Source organism: Ailuropoda melanoleuca, chromosome 7 (assembly GCF_002007445.2).
Source record: "Ailuropoda melanoleuca isolate Jingjing chromosome 7, ASM200744v2, whole genome shotgun sequence".
Taxonomy (NCBI): domain Eukaryota; kingdom Metazoa; phylum Chordata; class Mammalia; order Carnivora; family Ursidae; genus Ailuropoda; species Ailuropoda melanoleuca.
This window is the reverse complement of record NC_048224.1, coordinates 118,887,067-118,914,293: the sequence shown is the minus strand read 5'-3', so window position 1 is coordinate 118,914,293 and position 27,227 is coordinate 118,887,067.

The window sequence follows — 27,227 nt, the reverse complement described above, 5'->3', positions numbered from 1 at the left end:
AATAGGCAAAGCTCTAGATTCTGACACAATACTATTGAACTTTGAGAGACCACATCACATGCTTTGTTGTTAAAAGGAAAAATCTAACATTTTTTTTTCTGATTAGTGAAGTTAAATTCCACCTCAATTTTTATTTTCTGGCTCACTATTTAAATCAAATTATAAATGTGTGCCCAATGAGAAGAGTAGTAGGAGTTTATGATAATTCACAGATTTTATCCTTCAGAGTTCTTTTCTTCTAACAGATATGGAGTCTCACTAACTAAAGCACAAATAATTAAAGCAAAAGCACAACAAAACAAGGAAAATTATTAAATGGTCCCGGGTGAACCATAAAAATGAGGAAGTAGGAAATCAACCAGGAATTTAGGAAGAGCAAAATCAAGAAAGTGCCCAGAATTATAATTGCAGAAAAAATTTTGAAAAAAAATTAGGATGCTACAATAAATTTGATTCAGGGAAAATTAATGAAAAAGCTATATAANTTTTGAAAAAAAATTAGGATGCTACAATAAATTTGATTCAGGGAAAATTAATGAAAAAGCTATATAAAGATAATAGAAGAGTAAAAACTAATAATAATAAACAAAAATAAATGTAATCCTTAATAAAAGCAAAACAAATAATGTTCATTATATGATGACAAAGCAGTAGTTGATGTACCTGCCTTCTATCCTCCCCTACATATCATATATGACCCTTTCCTTTGCTCAGCATCTCAGAAGCACAAGATTCTTTGACAAATAAAGCAATTCATACTTTCATTCAAAAAGAAATATGTCTTTAGGACAAATTCTTTTTTTTATATAATTTTTGTTTTGTTATATTAGTCACCATACAGTACATCCCCAGTTTTTGATGTAATGTTCCATGAATTATTATTTGCGTATAACACCCAGTGCACCATGCAATATGTGCCCTCCTTAATACCCATAACCCAAATTCTTTCACTGATAACTTGATGGTCATTTTCCACTAACCTGAGGAAGCATAACTATGTAGAAATAGTCCAAGTAATTATTTAATTTGTAACCAAATACCCCTTGTTTTGACATTTTTGTGGTCTTCTGGTGAAGGATCCCTTTGAAATCTCTGATCATCTAGCCAAAAAATAATGTATTGGATAATTTTGCTTTATGTAAAATAACTATACAAGCGCATGCTCTGTATGTAAATACACAGAGTATCTATCTATCTATCATCTATCTATCTATCTATCTATCTATCTATCTATCTATCCATCTATCATCTATCATCTACCTATCTACCTATCTACCTATCAACTATCATCTATCTGTCTATCATCTATCTTTATAATTAGTCAATTCCGTCAACCATGAGATTTTTTTTTTTGTTTTTCTTTTTACCCCTGACCTTGATATTCTATCACTAAGTAAGGCTATAAAACATGAGAGGAGCCCTTGAGAGGTTGACTGTGAGCTGAAGGTGTCACATTATACAAAACCTTTATGAAACAGGGATGATAATGCCTTTGTCTCCTGGTTTTCTTGTTTTGTTGTTGTTTGTTTTTAAAATTTACAGGAACCTGGTAGTAAATTCCACACAGAAACATAAATGCGGGTTTAAGAAATCCAACTAGTAGCCATACGGTTACAGGAGACAGTTTGAATGCGAAAATAATATATACGTGTAATTTTCTTGTGCCTTTAGTGATTATTCAGGTCTCATACTGTTGGCTGGAATTCTCTCAAGATGTATAAGTAACTATTTTAGGAATCCTGAATCCCTGACCATGGAACAAGTCTCTTTTAACTTAGCTACCAAATCATAAATTGAATGTTATCTGATGCTTTCACAGCAGCATTCCATCTTTAAATAGAAAGGGTATATACAAACTGGATCCAAAAAGGTCTGAAAAGATACAAATAAATTACATGAGCAGGTGGCTCAGACTACCATAATACCTACTCCTGCTGTTCTGCCACGTCTCCGTCACAACACTGGTATGACCTCATGGGGTGTCCACTATGACTATTATCAGAAGAGGGAAAGAAATGGGGGCTTGGTTTGCAGCTGAGTCTGCATCTTAAACTGGTATTATGTAGAAGTGGGTACCTACTGAAAAGCAGTCCTATGCAGGGGTGATTATGAAAAATAATGTTGAAAACAAAATGTCAGAATTTAAAGGAAAGTATATGGTTTATACTTTGTTAGGAAGGAAAGGTGGCCAGAGCCAGAGGTCTTGGGTAATGATCCATGGGCAGTGCTAATGGATTGACTGGCTAGATAGGATCTTAAGAAGTCAAGATTAAAATATTGATAACTAGGAGATCTGGAGAAGAGTCATTTGGATATACATCTTAGAATACACACAAAGTTTGATTTTTTTTTTCCATAAAGATTCCCATTACAGGACATTCTCTGCATAATCATCTCTCAGTAATTGTGGGGATAAGATATACCTTCCTGTGAATGTCATCTTTATGTAGTTACCCAAGTTATTCAATAGGCACAAGTACAATGTGGCCACAGTGGCACACAACTGGAAAGCATGGATGAACTCGACAAAATGTAACAGGCATAGTGTTATCTGCCACCACAGCACAGCAACAACCACATTTTTATCTTTTTATCAGAATCACTCCTCCCAGCTAGTAATAACCTCATTTTTAAGCTTTCAGATCAACTTAAACAACTTGAATAACCAATTTTTTTTTTCTTTGTGGGATTGGGTCGACTTAAGGGAACCAGAGCTTTGCTCACTGGGGTGTCATTTTGGGGGAATTAGCCTGTCTATGCATATGGTATCAAAATTGTGGTAACAGAAGCAAAATTTTTGAAACAATATGGGTTTGTGCTGAGCAAGGAAAAGCTTCCTGCCTCCACTTTTGAGTCCAGCCTGCCCACAGCAGAAACCAATGTGAAGCCCCCACCTACCAAGGGATTGATTATATCCTATCTTTTTTATTTTTAATTTTTTTTTTTCATGCAAGAGGCTGCAGTCGGTCCTCGAAAGGGGTATTTACATAATCCGGACAAACATGCACCTCCTCANCATGCAAGAGGCTGCAGTCTGTCCTTGAAAGGGGTATTTACATAATCCGGACAAACATGCACCTCCTCACAACACTTTTTGCCAGCACCACAAGCTGTGAACTAGAGGTGCCAACTGAATCAACATCAGCCCAATGATATGGTGCCTACCAATAATTTTTTACCTCTGTGGTAATGGAAATGAGGTTTTCTTCAACTGAAGAAAGGAAATGAATAGTTGCTGAACAGCAAAATTGGTGGACTTTTCTGGTTTTTCTTTGTTTAACCATTTATATCAACCCCTTACTCTTTAGACCCATGTAGGTTGTTTTAATGAGCATGCTTGCTGTGTGGCTTCTATTTAGTTGGATCAAGCACAAACATCAGAAAAAAATAAAACTAAGGAGGGTGAAGCCAGGTATTTCAATTTTTCTCCCTCTGTGCTTTTTTGCTATACCTTATGCAATAGCTGTGATCCTTCTGACTATGCATTGATGTCCCCTCCTCCTATGTAGCCTATGAAAAGGCTACATTGAGATATACCAATTCTAGCCAAGTCCTGGCTTTATCAGTCATTCCAATTCAGGGAAGTTAAGCCCCCTCGGACTCTCTCTACCAGCATAGCCACTGAATGTATATTACCAAGTAACTTCTGTTGATAACACACGGATCAAAATAATTGCTCACTTGAGCTTTTCCCAAGCTCCTGACATATAAAATAAAGTGTCCATCATAATTCTTTTTTAAAACCATTACTTTTGGCATTAGTTTGCTATGCCACAATAGGTAAGTGGAGCAGAATTTGATAATTCAATAGGAGAACACTGCCTAAAACACATAGCATTGTTTCGTGATGGCAGTAGGCAGAACATAACAGTGCCTGGAAGAGGGTGTTCATGAACAGTGGAGGCCTCAGTAAGGCTGCTGAGAGCTTGAAGAGGTGGATGCCTTTGCAGTCCGGGATAAACAGGAATATTTTATGTAGTAGTAGAAATTTAGCAAACCTGTTTATTGTAGTAACACAGGAAATGGAAAGCAAATCTCCTGAACTCCTGTACCTGACAGAGTAGATTTCAGGCAGGATAAAGAAAATGACCATCGACTTCTGACAATAATAAAATATGAGAAAGAATAAACTGGATAGGTACTGGTTCAGTTCCTGAGAAAAATATTAGAGGATTTATGAAAGCATGACTTGCTGGTTTTGAAAATGTAACAGGTTCTCATCTCCATTTCCTTGTAGCAAAAGATTTTTGAACTAAGGGATGGAATCAAGGTAAAGATTAAGTCCAAGATGCTGACAAAATATGGCCTCAGGGCTAAGATGTCAGGTGAGTGCCTGTAAAATACATGGGCACATTGAATAGGGCTTTTAAGACTGAAGGTTATTGTAAAACAGCACCTGACTCTCAGCCCAAGGTACAGATGAGTTGGTCTTTAAACAAAAGGTGAAAAAATAATAACATTGATTATAATCAGGTACACAGGAAGCACAGACTATTTTTTCAAGTAATTATCCTTGTTTAATTGAAAATACAAAATGAAAAGAGGCTTTTAGATGTCCAAACTTCTACAATCAAGAAATAAGCTGAAAAACTACCCATTTGAAAATAACCGGNACTGGTATGACCTCATGGGGTGTCCACTATGACTATTATCAGAAGAGGGAAAGAAATGGGGGCTTGGTTTGCAGCTGAGTCTGCATCTTAAACTGGTATTATGTAGAAGTGGGTACCTACTGAAAAGCAGTCCTATGCAGGGGTGATTATGAAAAATAATGTTGAAAACAAAATGTCAGAATTTAAAGGAAAGTATATGGTTTATACTTTGTTAGGAAGGAAAGGTGGCCAGAGCCAGAGGTCTTGGGTAATGATCCATGGGCAGTGCTAATGGATTGACTGGCTAGATAGGATCTTAAGAAGTCAAGATTAAAATATTGATAACTAGGAGATCTGGAGAAGAGTCATTTGGATATACATCTTAGAATACACACAAAGTTTGATTTTTTTTTTCCATAAAGATTCCCATTACAGGACATTCTCTGCATAATCATCTCTCAGTAATTGTGGGGATAAGATATACCTTCCTGTGAATGTCATCTTTATGTAGTTACCCAAGTTATTCAATAGGCACAAGTACAATGTGGCCACAGTGGCACACAACTGGAAAGCATGGATGAACTCGACAAAATGTAACAGGCATAGTGTTATCTGCCACCACAGCACAGCAACAACCACATTTTTATCTTTTTATCAGAATCACTCCTCCCAGCTAGTAATAACCTCATTTTTAAGCTTTCAGATCAACTTAAACAACTTGAATAACCAATTTTTTTTTTCTTTGTGGGATTGGGTCGACTTAAGGGAACCAGAGCTTTGCTCACTGGGGTGTCATTTTGGGGGAATTAGCCTGTCTATGCATATGGTATCAAAATTGTGGTAACAGAAGCAAAATTTTTGAAACAATATGGGTTTGTGCTGAGCAAGGAAAAGCTTCCTGCCTCCACTTTTGAGTCCAGCCTGCCCACAGCAGAAACCAATGTGAAGCCCCCACCTACCAAGGGATTGATTATATCCTATCTTTTTTATTTTTAATTTTTTTTTTTCATGCAAGAGGCTGCAGTCGGTCCTCGAAAGGGGTATTTACATAATCCGGACAAACATGCACCTCCTCACAACACTTTTTGCCAGCACCACAAGCTGTGAACTAGAGGTGCCAACTGAATCAACATCAGCCCAATGATATGGTGCCTACCAATAATTTTTTACCTCTGTGGTAATGGAAATGAGGTTTTCTTCAACTGAAGAAAGGAAATGAATAGTTGCTGAACAGCAAAATTGGTGGACTTTTCTGGTTTTTCTTTGTTTAACCATTTATATCAACCCCTTACTCTTTAGACCCATGTAGGTTGTTTTAATGAGCATGCTTGCTGTGTGGCTTCTATTTAGTTGGATCAAGCACAAACATCAGAAAAAAATAAAACTAAGGAGGGTGAAGCCAGGTATTTCAATTTTTCTCCCTCTGTGCTTTTTTGCTATACCTTATGCAATAGCTGTGATTCTTCTGACTATGCATTGATGTCCCCTCCCTATGTAGCCTATGAAAAGGCTACATCGAGATATACCAATTCTAGCCAAGTCCTGGCTTTATCAGTCATTCCAATTCAGGGAAGTTAAGCCCCCTCGGACTCTCTCTACCAGCATAGCCACTGAATGTATATTACCAAGTAACTTCTGTTGATAACACACGGATCAAAATAATTGCTCACTTGAGCTTTTCCCAAGCTCCTGACATATAAAATAAAGTGTCCATCATAATTCTTTTTTAAAACCATTACTTTTGGCATTAGTTTGCTATGCCACAATAGGTAAGTGGAGCAGAATTTGATAATTCAATAGGAGAACACTGCCTAAAACACATAGCATTGTTTCGTGATGGCAGTAGGCAGAACATAACAGTGCCTGGAAGAGGGTGTTCATGAACAGTGGAGGCCTCAGTAAGGCTGCTGAGAGCTTGAAGAGGTGGATGCCTTTGCAGTCCGGGATAAACAGGAATATTTTATGTAGTAGTAGAAATTTAGCAAACCTGTTTATTGTAGTAACACAGGAAATGGAAAGCAAATCTCCTGAACTCCTGTACCTGACAGAGTAGATTTCAGGCAGGATAAAGAAAATGACCATCGACTTCTGACAATAATAAAATATGAGAAAGAATAAACTGGATAGGTACTGGTTCAGTTCCTGAGAAAAATATTAGAGGATTTATGAAAGCATGACTTGCTGGTTTTGAAAATGTAACAGGTTCTCATCTCCATTTCCTTGTAGCAAAAGATTTTTGAACTAAGGGATGGAATCAAGGTAAAGATTAAGTCCAAGATGCTGACAAAATATGGCCTCAGGGCTAAGATGTCAGGTGAGTGCCTGTAAAATACATGGGCACATTGAATAGGGTTTTTAAGACTGAAGGTTATTGTAAAACAGCACCTGACTCTCAGCCCAAGGTACAGATGAGTTGGTCTTTAAACAAAAGGTGAAAAAATAATAACATTGATTATAATCAGGTACACAGGAAGCACAGACTATTTTTTCAAGTAATTATCCTTGTTTAATTGAAAATACAAAATGAAAAGAGGCTTTTAGATGTCCAAACTTCTACAATCAAGAAATAAGCTGAAAAACTACCCATTTGAAAATAACCGGTCATTTTTAATAAAAAAGTAAAGATACTTTAGTGAAAAGGTAGAAGAAAACAGAAAACAGATCCAGTAATCAAATAAACCACTATTAGGAAGCATGACTGGGCTCTAATCACTGAACTAGGAGCATATTCTCTGCTGTATTCAATGCCTTCTATGTACCCCCATTTACCTACCAATCCCACTTTTTTTTATTAGTTTCAGAGATATGATTTAATGATTCATCATTTCCATATAACACCCAGTGCTCACTACATCAAGTGCCCTTCTTAATGCCCATCACCCAGTTATCTCTTTCCCCACCCAACTCCTTTCCAGTGGATAAAGATGTGGTATATGTGTGTGTGTGTGTAGTATGTGTGTATATATGTATGTGTGTGTGTGTGTGTGTGTGTGTGTGTGCATTCAGCCATCAAAAAAGAATGAAATCTTGCCTTTTGTAATGATGTGGATGGAACTAAAGGTATTATGCTAAGTGAAATTAGTCACCCATATCCACTTTTTGATTGAATCTGTCTACTGTGTTATCTCATCTCTATATCAAGGTTGTATATTGGATCTTTGGGTTAAAAATAACCTGTCTTTTTAGTTCACAGGACTTTAGATGAATAGAAACTCTGGCTTAGAAAATATACCCAAGGAAAGTCATTGGCATATTAACAAGATCCTGAGCTCAGCAACAATTCAGCTGATTTCATAATGGCCTGAGACTTTTGAGGGCTTCTGTAGGGGTAAGTATACTCTGCATCCAGGAGGGATGCAAAATTTTAAAGCCAGAAGAAAGACTGAGATAGCTAATCTCCAATGGTTCCCAGTTAATCACAACTCCCAATATTCACTTGGCCTAGACTTGTGTAGCCAAAGGTTCCTAGTAGAGAAGTGCGAGAATGGAGTCTGAAGCTAGGTTTTAGAAAACTTTGTCACTTCCATGTTGATCTCTTGGAAACTTTTAAACTGCCATGTAAGAAGTACAAATATCCTGAAGAGAATCTAATCTCAAGGTAGACACACAGAGAGGCCATAAGGAGAGACACTAATTCTATCCAATTTCCAGTTGTCATAGCCATTACAACATAGGTGTGAGCTATCGTGAATCCCCCATTCAATCCCACCCCCCAATCACCAGCTGAATATATGTATAGATGAATGGCCTTGCTGAATCCTTTTAAACATATTGATCCACAAAATCAAGAGCAAAAATATAATGATTACTTCAGGCTAATAAAATTTGTGGTAACTTAAACAATAATATATCATTAGAACATACTTGTCATTAAAATAATTAAACTTGTAATTCCAATGGTAATACTATTTATATGTGGTGTTCTTTTCAATTCAAATACACAGTCTTATCACATAAATTTATTGGTTGATACATTAGTTGATTTTTTGAGTCCTTATTTTTTTGTAATTGTTTTTAAATCCTTGTTTTGCACTGCTGATACTCATGAGCTTGGTAAAAGGCTTTATAAGCCATATGTTTGATATACATTTTAATATTTATCACCATTAAACATGAATCAAATTAATAAATGATAAATATCTCATGCTGTCAGATCCAAACCATACTTTTAGCACAAAATGTACAATTCACAAGTATGGTTGTTAAAACCAGTCCAATCCCAGGACAATATCAGTCGGTTCAAAATCAACTATTTTCCAGACCAGTAGTTCTTCTGGGAGAAATGAGTGACAGGAAGATAAGTTAAGCAACAACATATTTTATTATCTACAGCGTCCTCAAACAGAGTCAGAAGTAGAAACAAATTCATGTGCTACAACAGAATCTCAATTTCTGTTGAGCATACAATCACAGATTAAACCTGTAACATTATCTGCATTTCTTACCGCATGACCTTATTCTTGCTCTTCATCATAAACCTTTCAAGTGCATTCCCAAACTGTCCCCCAAGCCTAAGATAACTAATTAATCTTCATTTTAATTATGGTTTACTTCATTTTCATGTTCATTATAATGTCATTAATGTAGGACAGATGGCCATTGCTACGGCAACCAGGAATGCTGTGGATGTGACTTTCAGTCTTTACGAATTAGGAGATTGCATTGGATTACCTCAAAATAATGGACAAATAAGTGTAATATATATCACAACTCTACCTATGTTTTAAATTATTTTTCTGGTTACCTATAAAATTCCCCAAATTAGGATTTCATAATTCTATCCTTACTTTTAAGTTTGGGAGATATACTTTTTTTTTTTTTTTGCCATTCTAATAAAAACTCTAATTTGCCCTTCATATCAAAAACTTTATTTATTTTATAATTGTTTTCCATGGATTGATGGATGAAACATGTCTGAATTCAAGAAAACTATTCCTTATTCATACATAAAAATGTGTTAACTTGTACATTAAAATATGTATCTTTTATTTCTAAAAACAATGTTGGAGATAACTTCATGATGAAGCTTCTTGGAACATAAAAATTAAAATCCCACAATTCATAGAGAAGAAAAATTGGCTTCAAGGTGTATGTTCAAAATTGGCTTTTCATTTCATGCTAGGATGAAAGCTGAGCTTTGGAAAATAACTGATGCTGTAGCTGATCTGATGATCCGGCACCTTCTCCTCCTTTATAATATTACAGAGATCAGTGATAAAACCAAAACTGTTTCCATGAACAATAGTGGTCTGTGTATGTCACTTTATAATAAAAGCATTAAAGTGTTGAGTGTTACTGGGATGATTTGGTTGCTATAATAAATTTAAAAAAATTTGTAATATTTTTCTCTAGCATTAAATGAAAACATACATATTTTAATGCATTTACCAATTCTTAGAATAATTAAATTTATCTGTCGTATCATTGTTATTTATTTTAATCCAAAAACATACTTAATTTATAGGTTGCAATTCATATCATTCAAAGTATTGTAATTTTTATAAGGTCATGTAACACATAGGTCTTGGAAATGTGGGTCTTAAAAATAACTTTGATTTTGATGATGTATGCAAAAATACAAGCAATTCACTGAGTGAAACTGATAAAACTCTAAAATGAAATGTGTATAGCTCTATATAAAATATTGAAATCCTTCTATATGCGAACATAATACAGTGCAGGCACCGGTTTTACAAAGTTTATTTAAAATTCTCCAGAAGTAAAAATTTGTATAGCTCCAGTCTTCTGTAGGTAAAAAGTACTGGTTGAAACTCTATTGTGTATATTTATAAATACTTTATCAAAATAAATCATAAAAGTACACGAGAGTATGCATATGCTTGGTGATTCAGAATATTTCAAACGGTGGCCAGTACTGAAAGCTATCTCTGTGGAAGGAATCAATATTAAACTAAGCCGACAGGTTGAGAAAGGGGAGAAAATTATCCCAAGCTGTTGCTATATACTATGTTGCTTTGTTATATACATAAAACGTGTATATTTGTGTAGGAGTGTGTGTGTGTATGTGTATGCATGTGTATGCACAATCACATTCACATCATGATGTTCTAGAAGCAGATTGCTTGGATTTGAACTTCATCCTTACCACTTCCTATCTGTGTGCCATACAACGATTTATATAACACCCTTTTCTACCTTCTTCATGTGTAAACCTAGGATAATAATGATACCTGTTATACAGCCTAAGTGAGAAAATATAACACACTTGGAATAATGCAGGACACTTGGTAAGTAAGTACTTGGTAAGTAATAGATGAGTAATTTTATAAATTAGGCTAGGAAGAAAAAATCCAAGGATTAATTAATAATCAAATAAAAATAAATAATCCAGTAGTGTGTTTAATTCATATCATTTAAAATTGTTTTTCATTAACTCTTTCATCAGCCAAGTGCTAATTTGGCTCTAAATTTATGCATTTTTTTTCAATCCTCTATTTTGTAGTAAATGTTAGCACTCGACATCTCTGTTGCATGTAGGTGAATACACACTGAAAATGAATGAGAGGCCACAAAATACCTATCAAATTACATTCTAGCGGATGATACCTTATTAGGTTTCAACACTCCTGAATCAGGTCCAGCATTAAGTATTCAAAGATTCGAAGCCCTAAATTAAGATTAATTAATCAAAATTCACCATGAGAATCTATGACATTCAGATGTGTTCTCTGTTTGAGCCCAGGCTGGACAATCTGTTCATGTCACACCAGTTTCTGAAACATTGTTCCTGAATCTCTGCCCTTCCGTATTCCCACCTTTCATCAATATTTACTGTTTCTTTGAACTTGAAAAACTATTAAGAAAAAAGTCAGATTGTAGCTAAAAATAGCCACTAGACTGAGGAAATTGTTGTACAAGAGTCGGTCTACACATTTTTCAATAACTTCTTAGTCTTTCAAATTCACTATTTCTTAAAACAATATAGATATGCTAATCTCTTAAAATGTGCATAGCATCACTAATAGTGCTGGAGTTTGCTTGTTGAGTTAGTGTATTAGACAATATTGTGCACAATCTGCTTTATGCTCAAATTAAATGTGAAACTTTCCTCTATTAATATGTCTAGTTCGTAGTCACTATTTACATGATTTTAAATTTTATTTTGATCCTATACAAGTTTATGACACATGGAATGGCAGCTGTGCCTCCATGGGGAGCAATGATTTCCCAGATATGAATCACTGCTTTAGAAAAATAACAATTACATGACAATTCAATATATTAATGTTCAAATTATCAACCACACAAATTCTAAAAGAATTTCTGTATGAATACAGATATAGGTTTCAATTACCATTTCAATTTTATTAAATAAATTTATTGTTTGAAACTTAAAAGTTTACCACATGTTGCAAAAAAAGTCTATGAAAAAATAATACTATTCAAATAGTTCTAAAACTGTGCAAGAAGCTACACAGTACATGGACTCAGATTAAATGAAAATTTGAATCAATGAATAATGGTATGTTAATTATGAGTAAGTCGGTTTGATTTAAATTCTTGTCTAAGAAGCAACAACTACAGATGAGAAAAACTAATAGCAAAAATCTTAGAACTTTGCACAAAAATACTGTGGACATGAAATTCAAACTCTCAGTTTTCCATAACTTAATATTCTCTACAAACTACAGACAAGAATTCTGACATTTTCATAGTTTAAAAGAAGCACCAATATTTCCATTGTATTACTTGCAAAACAGGAGTAATATTTCTTACTGAGTTTCATAGAAATAATATATGACATTTTTACTTAATGTATACTCAATATTTCAAAGTCCAAATTATTACTACCTGCAATATCCATTAGTTAAATGGAAGAAGGTGCCTTTGTACATCCTGTTTCGGAATGTGGAATTCCTGTAAATATTTGTGTATTGCAATACCACTGATAACATAGCATAACTGATATTAAATGTATATATTGGCTTTTGTGCACCGTTAGTGAATGATCACAAGGGTGTTAGTTCTGTGGACAGCACGTACTTGGATATATTTTATATTATCATTTTTCTTCTCTGTTGAATAATTTCCAACAGTGCGCACGTATGCACACATGCACAGACAGGGACTCTCCCTGACCCCACCTTCATCTCCAGTTATTATTTTATTTCTTTGCTTACCTTTACAACCAAACTCTTAGAATGTTTTTTACACTTGCAAGTCTCTATTTCTTCATCCTCCTGACATTCTGAATCCATTCTAGTTAGGTATTCTCAATAGGTAACACTACAACAAAATCATAAAATTTTCCCAAGTCATCAGAAATGTTTACATTTCAGCATTTGCCTTTATTCTATATAAAAATCGTTTGCCACTTCTCATCAGCATCGAACATGGGAGGCCTATCCATTCATGTTGAAGCATTTTCTTTACTCAGTTTCTGAGACATTATACAAGCCACTATTTCTTGGTCACCGGTGCTACTTTCTTCAATTTCCCAATCTCAAATATATAACTCAACTTTTCTAATCTCTTCTCTACTCTCTATAATTATCACTCAAGTAATCTTAGAGTCATTAGGCTTTCATTCTCTATTAAATTATAGTCATACGGCTTTAATGAAATTATAACACATTTTTTATCAATCCAGCAACTTCTTCATTGAACTCCAGCATTCTACCTCAAACTGGATTCTTGACATCTTTTAATTATCAAATCTGTCTCAAACACACCACGTCCAAACCTGATCTTGTCTCCAACCCAAACTCGCAAAGCCTGTTTTTCCCATCAATGTGTATCACTCAGTTCCTTGGTCTCAAAAGCTTGGCAGCCTTAAGTCTTTGTTTTCTGTAATCCACATGCAATCTACCTTCCTTTTGGCCCTGCCTTTTAAATATATTCAGACTCTATATATTTTCCATTGCTTCCTCAGCTAGCACTGTGTTCTCAACCCCCATTATTTCTTTCATGGACTAAAGTAACAGCTGCTAAGTTGTTTACTGTTCTTTACTATCCACTTTCCTATATTATTACTTATCAGCAGCCACTGAACAATAGTTTTGGGGTTTTGTTTTGCTTTTTTTGTTTGTTTTTCTTGTAGCAATGAGGATATTGCTTTTAGCATCATATAATCAATTGTTAGAAGGCAAAGAGCAAATTAAATCTATCTTAAATCTATCAGTATCCCACATCATCATTATCTATATTCTGGCCTCTGCCATCACTCACTTAAACTATACCATAATAGTCTCACATATTTTTGTTTGATACCATCTTCTTTGATGACATTATTTGAATGCCATCTTGCTTTTCTGCTAGTTTTTTCTACACTTAAGTAGATTTGTTTCATGACAATATTCTGTAAGTTTTTGTATGTGGCATAAATCCCTCGCTCAGTCTTTGAAGAGTTTACGAGATAGATTTCAATATACTTAATGTTACTATCTAAGTCTAGTAAGATTTCAATATACTTAATGTTACTATCTAAGTCTAGTAAGCTCTGGCCTCTGACTGCTTCTCAAATCTATTCCCCTTGGCACCTGGTACGCATTTACCACTGCAAAAAATACTATAACAGTTTTAAGATCTTTATGCCTCTCCATACTATCCATACTATTTCGTGTTTCAGTATCTTTGTACTTAGACTACTTTCTCTGTCTTCACAAATTCCCACCTCCATTCTGTATCCTTTGACCAACCCCAGTATATTTCAAGATTAAAGAGAGATGTGACACATTTAGAAGGACATCATGTGCCCAAACTCCACTATAATTTTGCTGAGCTGGAGTATATTTTATAAACTTCTCTATAATATCAATGCATTAAAATCATGTATAAAATGGAAATATTATAGGAATATTTACATCATGGAGTGTATACAATTCATGCGATGTGCTTGTACAATTGCCTGTCAAATTTTTAATAGTGCAATGTATGTTAATATTATTGTTTTATTGTTAGTGTTTATGCTCATGTATTTATTTATATTAACTTGCTGTATGAGCAATTTCCTGTAATGCTTTTTAAAAACCGACCTTCCTTCCTTCCTTCCTTCCTTCCTTCCTTCCTTCCTTCCTTCCTCCTTCCTCCCTCCCTCCTTCTCTCTCCCTCTCTCTCTCTCCCTCTATTCCTCTCTTTCCCTCTCTCGTCCGTTCATCTTTCTTTCTTCTTTCTTTCTTTCTCTCTTTCTTTCTTTTTGCAAGCAGTGGGGCAGGGGCAGAGGGAAAGACTCTTAAGCAGGCCCCATGCCCAGCACAGAGCCCAATGTGGGGCTTGATCTCACAGTCCTGGGATTATGACCTAAGCCAAAACCAAGAGTCAGATGCTTAACCGACTGAGCCACCCAGGCACCCCCAGTTCCTGTTAATGCTTTTAAGAGAAATTCTTATAAGGAGCGAATACTTGTAACTTAGAAAAACACTTTAATAAATCAACTGAAATGAAAAGTATCATGGATATGAAATAATACTCGAGGAAATAACAATAAAAAGATAGATAATCCCTTTTGCATTAAAAAGGAAAAATGATTTAGAAGTGGCTTTGAGAAGAGAAAAAAGCAGAGCAGTGGATTGGCTGAGCATCATGGCAAGCTGGCTGCAGTCTTTTGAAAAAGGAGATGTCTAAAACTCAAATTTAAATGATTTGGTTTGCAGCTGTCTAAATGCCCCATCTCAACCCCAAAATAAACTTAAGGATGTGTGACACATATAGGGACCGGTAGTTGATATTGTCTTTGTCATGTGTTTATTTGGGGGAGATTTGACTATATTTATTATATAAAAGGGCTGAGATCTAAATCTTCCTCTCTGCCAAATCACAGAGTAAGTAAAAAGACAAGCTGTGGATTTGGAGGTTATCCTCTCAGACAAGGGAGCAAGCAAGCAGAAGGCAGAGGTGACCATGAGAATCTAAGGACTTAACGCATTTGGAGAAACCTTCCATAGAAAATGAATGGGATTAATTTAAATCATATCGAGGTCTCAACTGAAAGTGACCCCAGCTAAAGTCTGGGGAACATTTACATCCACCATAATGGACTATACAAATATTTTACATGACCATCTCCACTGTTTAACTATCTAATTTTGAAGAAAGTGTCTGAGCATCATTTTAAAGATTACAGCATCTGGCATGAGTGGTCACTCACAATTATGTGTTTTGAATTCAATCCTATACATTGGCAAAGTCAGAAAGAATGGTATGCCCTCAGTCTCATTACTAGTTTTCATCCATTGCTAATTCTTCTCATAAATTCACTACCTACTTTTGACGCTGCCGAGTCCCGTTTATCTAGAAAAGATTGCTGATATATAAGAAGATTTGTTCTGGGTTTTATTCCCTATGTATTGATGGCATCATTTTTAAAACCTGAGATATAAAAAAAGTAACAGGGCAAGTTTACCTTATGTACAATAAAGTTTAGCCTACTAAAAGTGTATTTTGGGAATGCAATATAGGAAATAGAATTTCATAGGAATTGAAACATGGATTTCTTTCTAATGAAATGGTGATACATAATGAATTTTAAGTTTTCCCCAGATCTGTGCATGTATATCTTCATTTCCAAATTTAAAAAAGTGATTATTCTTGGAATCCACAACAGTGTGTGCTACATGGTTAATCAATCTTTTGACAATAAAAAGAAAATAATCTAAATATGTGAAAGATTGTATGGTTTAGGTTTTTGTAATTTTTGTTTTGATTTTTATAGTATTGTCAAAGTACTCATTCCTGTTTTTCATGAAGATTGATGCCAATATACAAAAATAAACATGGTTTATGCTATATTGTAAATATGTCTTACTATAGAAAGTAGAATATTAGTAATATAATTCCTTCTCCCAAGGTCCAATGTCACAACACTTAACTTACAAAAAAAATGTTTATAGCAATAACTCATTAGTATTGAAAATAAGACATTATTCAGTTTTGGTCATAATGAGACTATAATTTGGGTACTAATTTTTTTATTTCCTAGTGTTTAATTTTATAAAACTTACTTTTATATTATTGACAAATATGTAGTCATGAAGTCTTTGGATGTATCTATCACTGGGTGATACTGTCTATCGTGTGTGATTCTCTTATTTGCTGATTACTCTTTCCAGAGCACTCTGATCCTCTTCTTCAACCAGTCAAGGCTCATTTATGGTCTGCTGCAGACATATCAGTCTGGCACTTCCTTTCACTGCAATTCCTGGTTAGAATACATTTATAGATGTTCTGTATTTTTTTTTTTTTTCAAAACAATTTGGTCTCTATTTTTCTCCAGTATGTGGCTTGAACATATCCTTATATAAATTCATCTTAAGAGTGAATGTGGGGTACTAAAACATAAGATAGGGATGATTTATTGGTGTATTCATTTATACATTGAAAATAATTTCCTTCTTAATTTGTCCCTAAAAGTGTGATTGATGGAAACTCTACTGTCAAATTAATGGTTATGTCTGTGTGATTCATGTGCTTTACAATTAATTTTTTAAAATAAAATTAATTTCTTATAATAGTTTTAGATTTACAAATAAAACACAGCATAGTATAAAGAGTTCCTAGATAGCACACATGTAGTTCCCCATTTATTAACATTTTATCTTATTATGACACATTTGTATAGTTAATGAACCAATATTGATACATCATTATTAATTTCCTTAGTTCTATCTAATGTCCTCTTTCTTTTTCTTTCTCTTTTTTTGTAAAGATTTATTTATTTATTTTAGAGGGAGAGAGAGAACATGAAAGCAGGGAGAGGGGAGGAGAGGGACAGGTAGGGAATCTCAAGCAGACTCTGCTGAGCATGGAGCCTGACTCGGGGCTCAATCTCACAACCCTGAGATCATGACCTGAGCCAAAACCAAGAGCCAGACACTCAACTGACTGAGCCACCCAGGTACCCCCTAATGTCCTTTCTTCTGTTCCAGTATCTATTTCAAGATATCACATTACATTTAATTGTCATTTCTCCTTAGGCCTCTCTTGGCCATGATAGACCTTTCTTTTTGATCACATTAAGAGTTTGGAGGAGTACTGATCAGGTATTTATAGAACGTCACTCAACTGGGATTTGTCTGATGCTCTTTTTATGATTGGGCTGGGGTTGTGGATTTTTAGAGGAAGAGTACAAAGATAAAGTGCTGTTTTCATCACATTATATCAAGGTTGCATACTATCAGCATGACTTAGCACTGGTGATGTTGAACATGATCACCTGGCTGAAGTTTTGTTTTTGACCACTGTAAAGTTTTCCTTTGTTTCTCCTTTCCATACTATATATTTTTAATTTTCTATTTAAAAATGAATTATTAGACAATTTTCTTTCTCCCCCTACTCTTTTTTATTATTAAGTTATACCATCTCATATGCCTATATTTTCATTTTAATATAGTCTCAAGTTGACAAAAGTCTGCCATTTTGAAACGGAAGGGCTGAATTATTTTAATAGACCATTAACTCAGTGAATTATAGTTCTGCCTTAAAGGAATTAACACCCATACCATGAACTGAATATAAATAACAAAAGAAAATTATAAAAGTACTTTCCCATTGTATTTTGTAATGGCTCTATGATGATCAAAATGTATCTACAAATGAATTAGTATAGAATAATTATAAGATGGAAATATCCAATTAATTTTATGCACATTTAATCTAGAGTGCCATGGAAGTCTGAATTGTTTAATTAGTTATATACCATTATTTTTCCTGTTTTGGAAGCACATAACAACTCTGCTCTGAAGTTAATTTATGCAAATATACACTTTGATCTTTTTTTTTAAATCATAGAAGTTCTTAATGTTTATGTCAAGTATAAATGTTTTGACAAATTATGTTCTATAAAATATGAGGTTATTATGGTTTAGTTGTTTTGACAGAATATTTTTAAAGAACTTAGTTTATTTATAAAGAAATACCATCTTCTAAAATTAAAATAATATGTCACTCACTTTGAAAAGTAATATCAGCTTGGGGGCACCTGGGTGGCTCAGTTGATTCAGCGATCAACTCTTGTTTTCTGCTCAGGTCATGATCTCAGGGTTGTGGGATAGAGATCTGCACGTAGCCCCGCACTCAGTGGGGAATCTGCTTGTCACTCCCTCCCCCTCAGCCCTTCCCCCCGGTGCTCCTGCACGTGAGTGCACCCCGCACTCTCTCCCTCTCGCTCTTTCTCTAACATAACTGAATGAATGAATTAATTAATTTAAAAAATCTTAAAAAATAAAGAAAAGTAATATCAACTTGGTATAATTAACAATTAGGAGGCATTTCCATATTAACATGCCTGAGAACATGTTGGGATTAGATGTTACCCTTGGAAATTCTATTTCTCTGAGTTGCTAGCCTGTGATGAAGTGAAAATATAACAATTAAATGGAGATAATAAGCCATTTTGTAAGTTAAAATATAACTAATTTTGTGAAGAAATACGATTCCTAGATGCAATAAGCAATCAAAACAAGAAAAAAGTAGAAGAATGAATGGAAAGTTCCAAATTCCATGGATAATAAATAGAAACATCTACACATGAAAGTGCTTCAAGTATCATGTAATTTCTTATTTGGCTTTAATAAAGTAGTAACTACAGAAGGATTGCTTATCAAAGAAAGCTTTAGGGAGCTTAATTACACTTACATAAAATAACCTTTCCAGTTTTTAAGCACAAATTGAGTGAAGAAATCTATCATTACATTTTTAATAATGTACTCAAATTGAAATGTTTAGACATTTTCAGCATTTAGCAATTTTCGAAGAGTGAGTCAGCAGGTGAAAAATTAGCATATTTCTTCAATGTAGGCTAATTTCATTATTAATTTACATAATTTACTTAATGCAAGCCACTTTCTGAAACATTCAATGTCTTAACCTTTAATGAAAATCTAATGTCTTAATAATAATATAGTATTCTCTGAACATAACAATTTAGTGAAATTATCACATAATTTAGCTTCTTGCTTTCAACAATCAATGAGCTTCTATCATTTTTATAAGTGTGTTTAGAAAAAATAAGAGCTCCCCTAAAACCATGAAGTGATTTAAGATTTTAAATTTGTTTAGACAGTACTACTTCCTTCCCAGAGTGCTATTTCAGAGAGAAGAATGATCTTATAAAGAAAAACATGAAGTATTTTTAAAAGCTATAATATAGTCAGTACTAGTTTAATTTTTAACTGGCCTATTTTTTTTTTTTGTACATTCTAAATTTTCTGTGTTTTTCTTTTTTTATTTTAAACTTCTCTGGTAGAAAATTTTAGCTGTCTCACATTAGTTTTTGTTAGAAAAATAGAGCCAGGTAATTTATTTGGGGGTTACTCTCTATTTTAATTAATGCCACATTAGCTTCAAGTCTTAAAAAACTGTGCTCCTACACATTACCATCTCTCTACATTCATGTTGTTATCACAAATCACAGTTTATATCTTATGTATATTAACCTAAAGTTATAATACATTGAGCTCCATGCTGGGTGTGGAGCCTGTTTGGGATTCTCTGTCTCCCTCTCCCCTTCCCACTCATTCTCTCTCTCAAAAAAAAAAACAAAAACAAAAACAAAAAACCCCAAACAGACAAAAGAAAAAAAAAAAAAACTTGTGAGCACCAAAGGACATTATCAAAAAAATACAACACAATCTACAAAACAGAACCTATTTGCAGGTCATATGTCTGATAAGGGTCTAGCATCCAGAGTCTCTAAAGAACACTTAAAATTTAAGAACAACAAGAACAACAAAAATCCAATTTTAAAAAGGGCAAAAACTTGAATAGACATTTCTCCAAAAGGGACACAGAAATAAAAACAGAAAACAAGTGGTGCCTGGGTGGCTAAGTTGGTTAGGTGTCTGATTTCAGCTCGGGTCACGATCTTGGGGTGTTGGGATTGAGCCCGTGTCAGGATCCCTACTTGGAGCAGAGTCTGCTTGTCTTTCTCCCTCTCCCTCTCCCTCTGCCCTTCCCCCAGTTCGTGCTTTCTCTGTCTTTCACTCAAATAAATAAAATCTTTTTAAAAAAAGAAGTTCAACATCATCAATGCAAATCACAACCACAATGAAATACAATTCACACCTATTAAGATAGCTATAATAAACAATAGCAACAAAGAAAAATAAGTGTTGGAGAAGATGTGCAGAAATTGGAATGTAATATTGTTGGTGGAAATGTAAAATGGCACAAAACTTGTGGCAAACAGTTTTGCACCTACTCAAAATGTTAATCACAGAATGACCATATAACCCTATAATTCTAAGGCAAATATTGAAAAGAATTGAAAAAAAGTATTCAAATAAGTACCTGTACATACATATTCATAGGAACACTATTCACAAAAGCCAAAAGGCCGAAACAATCCAAACAAATGTCCATCAAAGGGCAAATAAATAAGTAAATGGTAGTATATGTATACAATGGAATATTTCTCAGCCAAGAAAAGGATGTCACATCATGGATGAATCTTGAAACATTGTGTTACATGAAAAGATCCAAATACAAAGGGTCTCAGGTTATGTAATTCCGTGTACATGACATATCAAGAATAGATAACTCCAAATAGACAGAAAATAAATTGGTAGTTGTGAGGGGTTGCGGGGAGGGAAGATTAAGGAGTAATTGCTTAATAGGCATGAGATATCTTGTAAGGTGATGAAAATGTATTAGAATTTACGTAAAGTGGTAGTTGCAGAACACTGTCGATCTGTAACTGCTACAGATGTGTACAGTTTAGGGGTGCCTGGTGGCTCTGTCAGTTAAGCATCTGACTTTGGTTCATGTCTCAGGCTCCTGGGATAGTCAGGCTCTCCCCTCAGCAGGGAGTCTGCTTGTCCCTCTCACTCTGCCCCTCCTCCTACTTCTGCTCTCTCTATCTCTCTCTCTCTAATAGATACATAAAATCTTTTTTCAAAAAAAGAAATGTACAGTTTAAAATGGTGAATTTTATATTCTGTGAATTTCACTCCAATAAGAAAAAAAGGAAAAATTATGTGTGGTTTATCTGAAATTCAAATTTGGTTGAATATCTTGCATTTTATCTGGCAACCCATCTATATCATATTGTATGCATCACTTACTCAAATGCTCTAAAAATTTAGGCAGCCAGTGCATTATTTTTTAAAACAGCAAAGTTTATTATGGTCAATTACTCTTTTCGCCATTGATAAGAAGACAATGTTTTCTCTGGCATATAACAGTCACTTTTGCTTTTCAGAAATATAAGCAGCTACGAAGAGCAGAGGTGAAAGATCCCTGTGTTTACATAGAAATGATAAAAAAATAATCTGTATAAAATTACCACTCTCCACTTGACTCTTCTATTATTTAGAAATCACTATTCTTACCCCCCTTCCTGTATTCCTATGCTTCATATATTATTTGCATTACCAATGCAGCATCAAATTAATACTATTTAAATTGATTATTTTAAACTTTCATTTTACTTCCACATGATTTTCTCCAGCCACACCTGTGTCTCTCAGATCTATTTTTTTTTGGCGTATACAACACAATGCCATAAGACAACTCAAAAAGAAAGTGAAGGCAAGACAAACAGAAGATCGAAATATTTATTTTCCTCTTTCTTTTATTTTAATAGAAGTGACCTTACTGATAGTTTCTTTTTCCAACCAAATAAAAAAGATAGCTGTGATTTTTGCAATCTCTTTACAATAGAACAAAAGAAAGCCCAGAAGAAATGCCTGTGCACATAAGCTAAGCTTGGAGCACTGAGATGTTTATTAGATGGAGGGCTGGGGTTACATGACAAGCATCTTAAGACATGATTTGAAATGAGGCTTAGTGAATTTTCCCTGCAAGATGATCCTACTAATAGGAGGGCAGCATGGATCAAGCACTCTCTGCCCACTGTGGAAGCAGGGCGAGGTGAAAGTGAGCACTGGCTTAGTGGAAACCATGTTATTCAAAAAGTGCCAACTGTGCACTGAAAACGAGAAAGAGATGAGCTCAGCAAGTCAGAGGGATCAAATCCTCTGGGTCCTTTAACTCCAGGAAGACTTAAAATTTTTTTTTTTTAAATAATTCCTGAAAGCACTGGAGTTAACATTTTATAGACCCTTTAAAACGGGCTTAATTTCATTAACATAACATATTTATTTTGCATTTCCATTCCTCATAATCTCTGTGGGATTGGTTAAAATGTCAGAAAAGTAGGGGCGCCTGGGTGGCACAGCAGTTAAGCATCTGCCTTCTGCTCAGGGCGTGATCCCGGCGTTATGGGATCGAGCCCCACATCAGGCTCCTCTGCTATGAGCCTGCTTCTTCCCCTCCCACTCCCCCTGCTTGTGTTCCCTCTCTCACTGGCTGTCTCTGTCAAATAAATAAATAAAATCTTTAAAAAAGAAAAAAAAATGTCAGAAAAGTACCCAAATGTCTGTCCTATATTTAAATACAGAAGTCATGTGTCTTTAATACATAAATCAATGTTTCTCTTTCTCTCATGCACAGTATATTTTCAGAGTACAGAAGGTTTTTTTCACTAAAAAATGAGTTTAAATTAAGAATTTAGTGTTAGATACAGTAACTATCAAAAGCAAAGTAATAAGATTCACAATATTGGCTTATATAAACTTTCTGAACATTGCAATAAAATGCTCCCTATTTGGGAAATCAGGTTATGTTATGTATTTTAATAATAATAAAGACTTGCATATATCTTAGTTCAATTCAGGTAGAGCTCATGTAGTGCACGGTATTGAGTTTTTAAACAGTAATGGTCGCGGGCTGTTCTTCCTAGAAAGGGTAAATTGAAATACCACGGCAGTACAAAACCAGGGAACATAATTTTGACTTGTACTCTGATCCAAGGGTAACAATGTCTTTCAGAGAGTGCTTTAACATTCCCCTCTCATTCCCATAACAACAGAAAGAATGCTGATGCTACTAAGCAAACCCAGGCACCCAAGTAAAAGCAGAAGCTAGAATTATCAAGCTACAGAACTAGAATGATAGTGATGGCTCTTAGGGGTAAAACAAACAAAAGCCACCGTTTTGAACAATGCAAAATAGATCATTAAAATACTGAACTGAAATCACTAGATTTGACTCAGTACTTAGAGTTAGCGGTTTCTCTTACCAATGCCACATACCGTTATCCAAAGCCTGCCTCTACTTTGGTGTTAAGGCCAGAGTGACAAACTAGACAACGAGAAATAGCTGCTGCTCAGAGACTTCAACGACATTAGACAGAGTTGTAATAAAGAAAAATAACAACAATATGCAGAAAATACTTTCATAATCTTCAAAGGCCCTGGGGTGGAGGTCTAGTCTGTGTTTGCCAGAATGGTTTAGGATTGAGAAGGACAGCATGATGAATGTGGGGAGACAAGAGCTGCTCTGCGTGGCTAAAGCATAGGACCTGTGTAAGGAGTGGGAAAAAGGGAAAGAAGATGTTGAAAAAAAGAGAGCCCACCTTGAAAAGCTCTGTATGCTGTGTAAAAGAAAATATGAGAATAACATGAAGTCGTTGAAATTTTAAATCAGGAAATTGACTTGAATTAATCTGTACTACAGAAAATGGAGAAGATGGTGGAGTTGTGTATCAACAACAACAAAATAATGACAAAACAAGTATAATGTCAGTGGAGACAGTATCATAGAATTTAGTGAGTGGTTAGACACAGGACTAGGTAAAAGGAGAGTCAAAATGACATCTTGGTTTCTGAATTGGTTAATTAACTAGAGGGTGTTATAATTCACTGACAGGGCAACCGGGAGACAAGCAGGTTTAGTTTGGGACACTTAGAGCACCAAACCTCCGAGTTAATTAGTTTGGGACACTTATAGCACCAATGTTGGGACTTGTATGTGATGCCTGTGGTTAAGACAAAGTGAATTGAATCAGAGTCTTGTGCTCTAAGTGTGGATTAAATCTCAGTGGATTAAAAAGACAAAGGTTTATTGTTCATTTATACATGCTCATTGTGGATAAGAGGTGTTTTCTGAATTCCAGACAATTACTTATTTTAGTAGGAACCATTCCTCATTGAAATGTTTCATGAAAAGAGAAACAGAGGCTCCCATGAGTCCTGCACCAGGCATAGTTTTAGGGGCACCATGATTATTGTGTCGGTGCCTGGTGTTTCAGAAGAAACTGGCTTGGCATCATCAGTTGTATTCTTATAAGCTTCTATTTCAGTCCCATTGTCGTTATACTTTTCTGCATAAGTCACAATAGTTCTTAAGAGAGGGAGACTCTGCTCAAGTAATGTCAAATTCAGCAAAATATGTTCCATGTTTAAAAATCTAACAGTAAAACTTTATAACTTGCATTCACAATTTCAGCCATTTGCTTAACACTAAAAACTGAACTTTCATTGAGTAACTATGGGTGTCCAGGCTCCATCTCACAGTTTTCAAGAATTAGCGTTAGCCCAAAGTACTTAGACCCTGGAATTCATGCTGAATTACCAGACAGATCTTCCTTATCTGTCAAGGGAAATTCTTTTTTTTTTTTTTTTTTGGAATGTTGTTCAATTCCAGTTTACTTGACATGAGAGAAGCTCAGTGCAGAGGTGTTATTATTAATGTTGAAGATCCGAATGGAAGTATTCAAATTTTAGGCATCTTTTCTTCCAGGAGTCTTCAACATTGCTGTATAATAATTTCCTTTCCAAAGGCCATCTATGCATTAACAGAGTACCACACACCAGTTGCTAATCCCAGGGCGGAAAACATTGCACTGTTTACTAATCCCGGGGGTATACCCCAAACGCTTCTGACCATTATACTGTGTAAGAGTCCCCAAGGTAAAACAAACAAACAAAGAAGTACACAAAACACAGGCAAGCGCTGATTGGAAGCTTTACTTACATAGAGAAGAGACAAGGCAAGATCGGCCTCAATCAGGGGCACTGGTCTCTGATGACCATAGGGTCTTTTTAGCAACTGACACAAGGCAATTTGCCTATTTGCCTAGACACATCCCCTGAAGCCCCAGTGCTTTCACAATGCTGACCACCCCCCCACCCCCCCATGGAATCTGAAATAGCGAAAGCTGGGGCCATGCCTGAGCACCATGGACATATACCTTTTCATAGAACACAGGAGCATACAGTGAGCTAGAAACAGGGAAGATATTCCCATATAAGGCAATAAACTGGGTACAGACTCTGCGTGTTCTTTATCTCTTGGTTAAGAAATTGTTCCAGGCCCAAGACCTATTTTTATGTAGCTAAGCAGAGGTCAAAACACTGTGCATATGGAACTGTATTTCCCAAACATATTCTATGTGAATACTAAGAGAGTTCTTTTAAGATATACGGAAGACCTCCAGTAGAATAAGACTGCCTTTGTGTGAATCAGGATCTGATCCTTCCTCACTGATCTGACAAGCTGAGTAAATTTCATACCTCAGTTTTTCATTTCTAAAACGAGGATCATATCTAAACTCAAAGAGTTGTTGTGAAGACTAGATGTGCTAATTCATGGTAAACACTTAGAATTATGACTGCCACATAGTGAGGGCTAAATAAAATTTATCACTGTTATTACTATTGTTAATATTAAAAGTGTGGTCCCTTGTCTTTTAAACAAAAACTAGAACATATCAAAAAGATTCCTCCTGGTCAAATAAGATCAGCTAGAGGATGACTGGTTGTAAATATCGATGGATTAAGTAGTTACAAATTTTATATTACAGCGTTATTATTAGTCATGAATTTATTACTACTGTATTACTAGTTTAAGTTTTTACTTATTTATCACTACACCCCTGTGCTTGTGGTAAAGCACCCCCCATGCTATTATATCTTCACCTATAAATCCACCACAAATCTTCAGTCTTTGGAGCTAAAAAAGACACAAAAGCAAACAAAGAAATTCCAAATATTATCTCTAAAGGTAGTTATTGGTAAACGGTGCTCCCTGTGAGATTTGTAAACACATTTTGGAAGTGAATTTGCCTATCTACATATTTTAATTTTTCTGTTTTCTTCTGTCAAATTAAGACAATAGTTTATAAATAAATCTGACATTTGGTTGTGACCTGTAAATTTGCCTAGATTACTTAATTTTGAAATATTCAATGATTTGATTCCAAAATGGGAGGAAAAAAACTACAATAATTATTATGTACTATTACTGGATATTCAAAAGTATAATTAGGTAAGCATAGCATGTTTCATTAAATTTTTAAGAGATTATAAAATATTGACATACAAAATTATTTTTAAAAAGCAACTTAAAGTGATTTTGAATAGTATTGTGAATCTAAAGTACAAAGTATTTTTAAATATATGCAAGTTCAGAAATGTATGAGACCAATGCACAATAGGACATCTTTTAGACAAAAATAGATATAACTGTAAAAAACCTAAGTTTTTCAACAGGAAACATGGAGAGGACTATCAATAAAGTTTATTTGTTGATGGGAAAGACCTAAAGAAATATGAGCCAGAAAGAAGCAAAGTGTGAAGAATATTTTATAATGGAGTGAAATGTGATTTTTGAGTAAGTGAGTTGTAATGCAGAAGACAGTGTGAAGATGAAGTGACTCATTGTCCCATTGTATACTGAAGCATAAGTGAGTTCTATAATAATCTTCTTCACGTACTAGAGGATAGACTAGTTATCATCTGAGGAGACTCTGAACTGTCAGGAAAAATTCAGTATAAGAGTTTTTTTGTTGTTTTGTTTTTTAACCTTTCAAAAGCAGACCTGGGTCTTTCAGTGTGA